The 7,961-nt window shown below is 52.7% G+C and overlaps 1 long non-coding RNA gene across 1 annotated transcript; it reads left to right on the forward strand.

The window, feature by feature from the left end:
• The first annotated feature begins 4,149 nt into the window (after positions 1-4,149).
• LOC135406146 (uncharacterized) lies at positions 4,150-7,961 on the forward strand. Its single transcript, XR_010426165.1, has 4 exons — positions 4,150-4,247; positions 4,772-4,986; positions 6,258-6,382; positions 7,917-7,961. It is a non-coding gene; the product is annotated as an uncharacterized LOC135406146 (long non-coding RNA).

Raw genomic sequence — 7,961 nt, forward strand, 5'->3', positions numbered from 1 at the left:
CTGGGGTGTTCTCAACACCCTTCCAGCTGCCAATGCCAAGCCCAGCCCTGGGAGGGCATCTGTGGGGAACTGAACTGCAGCTCAGCCAGACCCAACCCAAATATTGATGGCACATATTCTATAGAATCCATCCTTAGGTGTTGTATGATAGATCTATAGGATATTACAAATAATGAGCAATAATAGGGCAAGTGCCCTCCTTAGGGACACACACTTCAGAAGGGAACTTGCACTTGACCCCCCCCCCTTCAACTTTGAGCCACCCGGTGCCACAGAGGGGGTAGAGCTCCTGTGGAACATCCTATTCCAGTGACACAGAGCAAGGAATAAACCCAAAGTATTGCCTGGGTTTGTTCCCTGGGGGTCTCTGCAGCAGCAAGCACAGCCCCACACTGACTGCTCTGGGCTGGGCAGGCATTTGTGGTTCTGCCTGTCTCACACTCACACAAACAGTCTGGTGTAGTGCTGCCCTTGGGAAAAGCCCCCAACCTTGCTCCAGCTAAAGCCCTGGAATTTGTCTCTGCTTCCCTTGGGTTCAGGGTCAGCCCAACAAAACTGAACAAAACGTCAGACACCGACTTTAGCCTTTAGCAGGGCTGCCTTCATCCACCTGGGGGACCTTGGCAGAGCCAGCCTGCCTGGCTACCAGCTGCTTAACCAATGGACACCATGGAAAGATCTGCCTGGAGCCAAACTGGTCAGTGAGAGCCCACCGGGGGGGTTTAAGGCAGTGCCAGAATTGTTGTGGGGTCCAGTCCAGTCGCCCAGCGTCCCGTGCTGGCTGCTGGCCCCACTGCTCGCTCCGTCCTGCTTGGCTCCGTCTCACCTGCCTTCGTCCTGCTCCTGTTCCACCTGCCTGCGTCTCCTGCTCGTCTTGGATCATATCTGCTCTCCAGGGACCCTTCCCTGACTGCCCAAAAGCTGACTACACCCGGTCCTCTCACTGCTGCTGGTAATCGTTTGGCACTTTCCTTTTTATGCCTTTTTTTTTCCTTCTCTCTCCCTCTTCCTCTCCCCCACTGTAGCTGATAATGTCGGAACGGCCAAAGCGACACGAAAAAAGGTTCCAGCAAAATTTATTCCAAGAAAAAAGCAGGGACAGCCGGGGCTGCTGCGCAGCCCCTTAAGTACAGTTTTTGAACACACGTAATGCACACGGATAGGACAGTTCAAACTTTCACACCAGAATTCTTACAGCTAATAGGTGCATTTTCTAAACTCTACTTTCTCACAACAACTTTGCTCTTTCTCAAAACAGCCCAGTTCTTTCCCACAACAGTCCCGAGCACCTGCTCTTATTTTTCTCTCATGCTGATGTTCTTCCCAACCACTCTCGTTCAAAACAGGTCCTTGTTCTCATGAGACAGTGCTCCTGTTCTCATGAGACAGTGTTCTCTGTTCCCACAGGACAGCTTCTTCAGGATGCATCAGTATGTTGTCAGGATCAGGGCCTCCATTTTCAGTCCTCTCTTTCAGTCCATCTCAGGGGTATACTTTGATCTGGTCAACATCTATTGCTTCGTCAGTATGTGCCAAGGTGCTGACAGACCCGCTGTCACCCCTGACACCCCACCCTTGCTTTTACCATTACTTATTGTTGCAAAGAAAGTTAATTGGCTGTTTGTGATCTAACATTGGAGTTTTGTGCCTTAATCTCGCCTTCAAAGTAATCCTCTAAAAGAACCTTGTTACAGCCTCAGAAGGGTCTGTACCATCTAATTGGGGTAGTCAGCAGGATACGTCAAAGGCAGAGTGTTGGTCTCAACCAGATATTTTCGTAGTTTGTGTTATTACTTTGGCAGCAAGAATAATTAAGCAAGGCGTGTGCTGTGCCCCCCCTCCCCCCCCCAGTTAGGAGAGGTGTGTGTGGGTCGTTTTTGGTGTTGCTAGACGTGAGTCATCCCTCGGGGCGAGGGGTGTAAAAGTTTAATTTTGCTGCGTTCCTTTAGAGGATTACTTGATACGTATGCCGGGTGATTATCCAGCGAAAGGTGCTCCAGGACTTTAATGGAAAGTGTTTGGTTTGGACTATGTTTTGCTGGTTTGGTGTTGGCATTGTTAGCAATCACAGTTAGGGTATGTTGGTTGTGTTTGTGTAGTTACTTACCCTGCACATGTGCTCAACAGAACTGCCCGTTGCAGGCAAGATACCTCGGAACCTTGCCTGAGAACTAGTTAAAGGGTTCATGAAAATTTGAAATGGGACTGATGTGGCAGAGGGGCGGGTGATGGGGGGGCCCGCGAGCGGGCGGCCATGTTGTGCGGGGGGCGGGGAGGAAGGAGCCGAGATGGCGGCGCTCCCTCACACACACGGCACAGGATGGCCGGGGAGCAGCGGCAGCTCCCGCATGGCTCCCGGGCGCGCTCCCCGCCGCTCGCTCTGGGGACACTCGGCCGGCGCCCCGGGTGCCGCGCTGGAGGGCCGAGTCGGGCCCGGCACTCTGAGGGCTCCGGGGCTGCTGAGGGCGGCGAGCGGGGCTGCCGAGAGCGGCTGGGACGGGCGGGCAGCAATGGCGCCGGGACTGCGAGCGCTGCCCGGGCCGCTCCCTCGCCGGGCGGGCGCGGGGCCGCCCTTGGCCGCGGGAAGAGCGAGCATCGGAGCAGCGCCCCGTCCTCGGGGCCCCCGGTGCCGGCCAGCGGGCTGCTCTTCGCCAGGTAAGTGCCGGAGTCTCCGCGCTCCTCCTTGTCCTTTGTCGTTGGGAGGGAAAACAAAATGTCCTCGGAGCCGGGAGGGGAAGGGGGCGCTGCCTCTGCCGGCCCCCCCTCCCACCCCTCGCCGCTCGCTGAGGGGACCCGCGGGAACTGTCGGGGACCCCCGGCCGTGTCCTGCCCGTGGGGGGTGAGGGGGAGCGGCGGGACCGGGGGAGCCCCGGTGCCCCTCGGCGGCTGCGGCGCTGCCGTCCCGGCCCTGCAGCACCCGCGGGGGCCGCCCGGCCCGGCCCCGATGCAGCACCGAGGGGGCAGCGGCGGGTTTTGGGTCCCCGGTGCGGCCCCGGGCACAGGCGGGGCTGCAGAGCGGCTCCCCCGGCGCGGCGGGCGAGGGGGGCATCTGCAAACCAGCCTGGAACTGCAATGTAGAAACTTGGAAGCTTGAAAAAAACAAAGCTTGGTCATGCCACCTCTGCAGTTTAAAGTTGGCAAATACTACAGTTGTGATTTAAACGGCACTACGGGAAGAAAAGGTAGTTACTTAAATATGAGTTACACGATAAGGAAATGGATGAGTTTGTGTGTTACATGGAAAGCTTTTGGAAACGTTTCTTGGGTGTCAGGTTTGTTTTTAGTGTTCAGTTTATGCGTTTTTCAGAGACCTCACAGTCATTTCTCTTTCTGGAGCATTTTTTATCTTCTTTTCGGTTCCTAATAATTTTAGAAGTTGTAGAACACCTATTGCAAGACTTTCTAAAAAAGCAAGTTTAAATGGAATGCCTGACGTTTGTTATGCGTTAGCTGGCATTCAGCAATTACCAATGTAAAACTGCTCCCATCTTCTGCACCAGCCTTTCCTGGCAGTGTCTTGTGCTTCTCCCTTGCTTCTTTACAGCCCATTTCAATTCTCTTTGCCATCTCATTGTGTCAGGGCTTGTCTCTCTGTCTTGCTGTGTTCCTCCTTTTCTCTTCAGTTTCCCAGGAAGGCCAAGGGTCTGGTCTCCTCTGCTGGTGTGCCCATGGGACTGTCTCCCTCCCCACAGCTGGACTTCCCCACTCCAACTCAGTTGTTAGAAGGGAATTTCTTCCTTCCCCCAGGACAATGTGCTGGTTTGCCTTCAGGTAGCACATTCTCCCTCTGGAACAGGGCTGCGTGGCTGTGTGCAGCCAGAAGCAGGCAGATTCTCTGGGCTTGTTGAAATGAGGATGACTTGGTTCAGGTGTTCTATCTCCATACTGCTGGTGCCTGACCTTCCTTCCCAGCAGGCACTGCCCTACTGCCTCTGGCCGAGCTGCTTTGCCCAGGCAGAGGGATCCAAGTTCACCCTTGTGTAGCCTGTGCTTGTACCTCCAGAGCTAAAAGTCTTTTGGGAAAATGGTCAAGGAAAGCTGTCACCAGGGCACACCCAGGTCTCCTCCTGTTTGCACAAGTGGCAAAATCACCATTTTGTGTCTTTCCTGCAGGTTACTCAGCTGGTGAAGGTCACCACGGACGCTCACCTTATTTCAAGTTGGTCGGCCCCAATGGTGTGTGCCATCAGATCCCACCGGGCTCATTTTGCACTATAAACATCCTTTTCATCCCTGAGGGGAGCAAGGTGAGTTTGGAGGAACGTTCTCTCTAAAGCCAGGGTGTTTGTTGCACACTGGTTATAGCCCAGCCCGTGCTGTGAGGTCGGCTCTGGGCTGGGGGCAGGCAGCCTGGAGCTGGTCACACCTTGGCACGGCGTGGTGCTGCCAGGCCCTGCAGCTGGGCCTAGAGGGCTGTGCTTTCCCTCCGTGCCTGTTCTTGAATGTTCACGGGGGAAGAGGCAGATGGAACAGTAGGGAAATGACAGGGAGGGGTGTTGATGTTTAGCCATCTCTAGGTTCAGTGGAAGGGATTTAAATATGGAAAATACCAGAGGAACAAAAAGATGATCCAGAGAGCTTTATTCTTTCCCATTGGAATGGAGCAAAAATGATGCTTTTTCACATGCTCTGTTCTCCAGCCTTTATTAGTATGAATTAGTGGTCGGTTTTGGGGTGGGAGAGGTCAATTCATGCCCACAAAGGGTCATAGAAAACAGCACTTTTTCTTCTGCCATGAGGATGGCACTCAATGCCCTCAATGCTGTGCCAGTTACTTTTCCTGCAGGATCATTTCCACCAGCTTGTCTGCATCAGCAAAAGGGAAAAGCTCACTGTGCCAATCCGAGCCATTGGTGCCCGCCCAGTCTTGGACTTCCCTGACCAGCTGGACTTCTCGTCGTGTCCAGTCAACCACAGCACCCAGAAGACTCTGCTGGTTCACAACACCGGGAACCTGGAAGCCTGTTACAGCCTCAGCACTGAGAGGTGAAGCAGCTCATCTGTCTTAGTGCAAAACACCTTTGGGTGATGGCAGAGTTGGGAAAGAGTATCCCAAAGGAACCAGAGCATCCGAGCTGCTGCACTGCAGCCACAGCTGGAAAGGGGCAGGACGTGTGGGGTCTGCTGTTGCTTCTAGTGTTTTAAGCAGGATGCAAGCCCTGAGCTTTGTCTCTCCAGATTTCCTGGGGACTGCTGGAACACGTTAGTGGTTGGTCTGCACCCTCCTGAGCACCACCACCTTCTGAAATGGCTGCCTCCCACTGTCAGCCAATAAACCCACTGGGCAGAAGCACCTCTCACCTGAGCTATCCTGAAGCACTAAAGCACTGGTTTTTGTGTCTGTCAGGCAAGAGCTGTTTACCTGGTGACAAAGCCAAATTGCTCCTGTTAAATCCAAGCTGCACCAACACATTTGCCTAATGATTTCCCTTGTTTCTCTGGTGGGCCAAGCAAACAGTTACCAGCCTGGATGACACTCCAGAATCCCAGACTGCATCGCTGGGGAATACACAGAAACCTCCTGTTCAGCTCCCTTGATGTGCTGCTCTTAATGGCACTTCATTTAGCTGGGATTGAATCCTTCAGGCTGTAAACAGGACCCTCCTTTTGGGTATTGTGTCCAGGTCACTGTATTGCTCCAATCTGCAGTTGCACTCCTTCAGAGTTTTCATTGCTCCTTTTCTTCCAGCAGCTTTCATTGAAATGTGATAAAAGGTGCCCTTTCTTAGGCTAAACCAGGATGTTTACAAGGGGAAAAACAACCCCAAACAACCACACTGCAAATTAAACTCATTATTCTCTGGTCTTCAAGGAAGACTTTATTCTCCTTCTTGATTCCTAGGCTGTAATCTCACAGGACAGGTGAGATGCCATTTGCATCTCTTGAATGAGGTTTAGAAGGGACTGGAAAAGAGATTCCTGAGGCAGTCAGTGTCAAGTTGTGCATGCGAATAACTCTTAACCCTCTCTGTGCTCTTCCCAAACCATTCTCTGCTGGGACTGCTGGCAGTCGGACCCTTGAGCCTCCATGCAGAGTATGGGGGAGATGAGTTCATTTCATCCAGCAGGATTTTCTGAGGGCTGCGTCTCCTCCGAAGAGAGTCAGTAGCTGTTTCTGATGCTGTGTGTTCTGTCTGTCTTCTGCTGACTGTGGTTGCTTTGCTCCTCGCTTGCACAAGTCAGCTGAAGTGAACTAGACTGCAAATATCGTCCCCAAACCTCCCCCAAGAGTCCTGATCTCTCTCTTGGTCTTGCAGCCCTTTCACTGTCAGCCCAGCCACGGGAACCCTCGATGTTGGTGAAGCCAAGCAAGTGACAGTGGAATATCACCCGCTGCAGACCGGGCACCATTCCACATCCCTGGCAGTGCACTGCGACAGAGGTGAGTGCTGGGCACTGCAGGTGCACTCACCCCGCGTCCTTCCGAACAGCAGAGCCCTTTCTAAGCAGAATAACGTTAGACTTGCTCTGCAAACTACTTGTAGAACTGTTCCTTTCAAAGCCTCCGTGTGTTTCAGTGCTCAGAAGTGAGCAGAGAAGGGGCCAAGGCTGAGTCTGCCCCTGTCCTGGATGTGCTGTGTTGCTGTGTGCTGGTCCATCCCTGGGGGGACCCTGGTGCCAGCATGGTGTCCTCCATCCTGCACCCCCACCCCAGTCCTCTACCAGCACTCCCCACTGTCCCAGCCACCTGAATTCCCCTCCAGCAGCACCGCCCCGTCCCAGCTTCACCGCAACGAAAAGTGCAAACTAGTTAGTGTTTAGGGGGTTGATAAAGAGGATAAAGCCCTCAAACAGGGATGAGATTTTTGGAATCCTGTTTTGCTGGGAGTTGCTGAGTGGAGGAAGGAGGAACCTTGATTCTCCACTGCAGTGTGGATGTGCAGGGCTGAAGTTGTGTTCCTGGACAGTGCTGTCTGTGACGTGGGAGCTTTCCATCCAACTCTCTCCAATGTCATGTGTCTTTTGCTCACCTCTGTCCCCTAAGCTGCTTCTCTGTTGTCTTGCCACAGACCCTTTTTCTATGTTGTCCTTTACACATACATGTAATTTCTGTCTAAGAACATTTTCAGGCCCTCGGGTTCCTGTTGGATGACAAACCGTGACAAATTGTCCCTTATTCCCATTTCCCAGGCCATTCATGCTCTCCCAACCTCTCCCATCTGTCTCCCATTTGATTTCTAGGTTGAGGAACCCCATTCAGTCTTCATATAAAAGCTGCTCTGTACTTTTAGTCTGTCTCTCTGCCCTTCTTTCTTTCATTTCAAATGTTTCAGCTTGGTGTTTGAGATCAGAATGATATCAAATATTTCTAGACTGATGTGGCTGTGGGTTTGGACAGGGAGGGGATGATGGCTTTCATGGTGTTGATTTTCTAGTGCTTTGTCATATTGAATGTTGTAGAGCATTGTGTCTTGTTTCCTCACCTTAGTCCCCTTCTGCCGTGGGCTTCACTTCCCTTGCTCCCCTGGACCTCCCTTTCTTCACACCTGCCCCCAGGAATCTTTGCTTGTCAGCAACAAGGGATTGGGAGAGGCAGGAGCCCCGTGGGGTGCCTTCAGGAGCCCCTGGGCTGTGACTGAGTGGGGCTCCTTAGAGTCACCCGAATGAATTTGATGCAGAATTGCCTGGGATCTGAGTGGGTCACCTGAGCACACCTGACAAATCTCACTGTAAATACTGTCACCTGGGGACAAATCTCTACAAACCCACCCAGAAATAAGGTGCTTAAGGTGGTGTCCAGGACATCCTCACACTGTACCCACGGAGCTGTTGGCATTTGATAAATGTACTGATCCGTGGAATTACTTATCCAGCTAAAAGCTGGACACTTTCTTCTGTTACCTGTGGTTTGCTCTGCTCCTTGTAATTCCATCAGCAAGGGAGCTGAGCAAAGACTCCTCTTTGCTTTGTTCCAGGTGAAGATACCCACACCAGACTTCTTGGAAAAGCTAAGGACTTCA

This window comes from Pseudopipra pipra, chromosome W, assembly GCF_036250125.1.
Source record: "Pseudopipra pipra isolate bDixPip1 chromosome W, bDixPip1.hap1, whole genome shotgun sequence".
In the NCBI taxonomy this organism is placed as follows: Eukaryota; Metazoa; Chordata; class Aves; order Passeriformes; family Pipridae; genus Pseudopipra; species Pseudopipra pipra.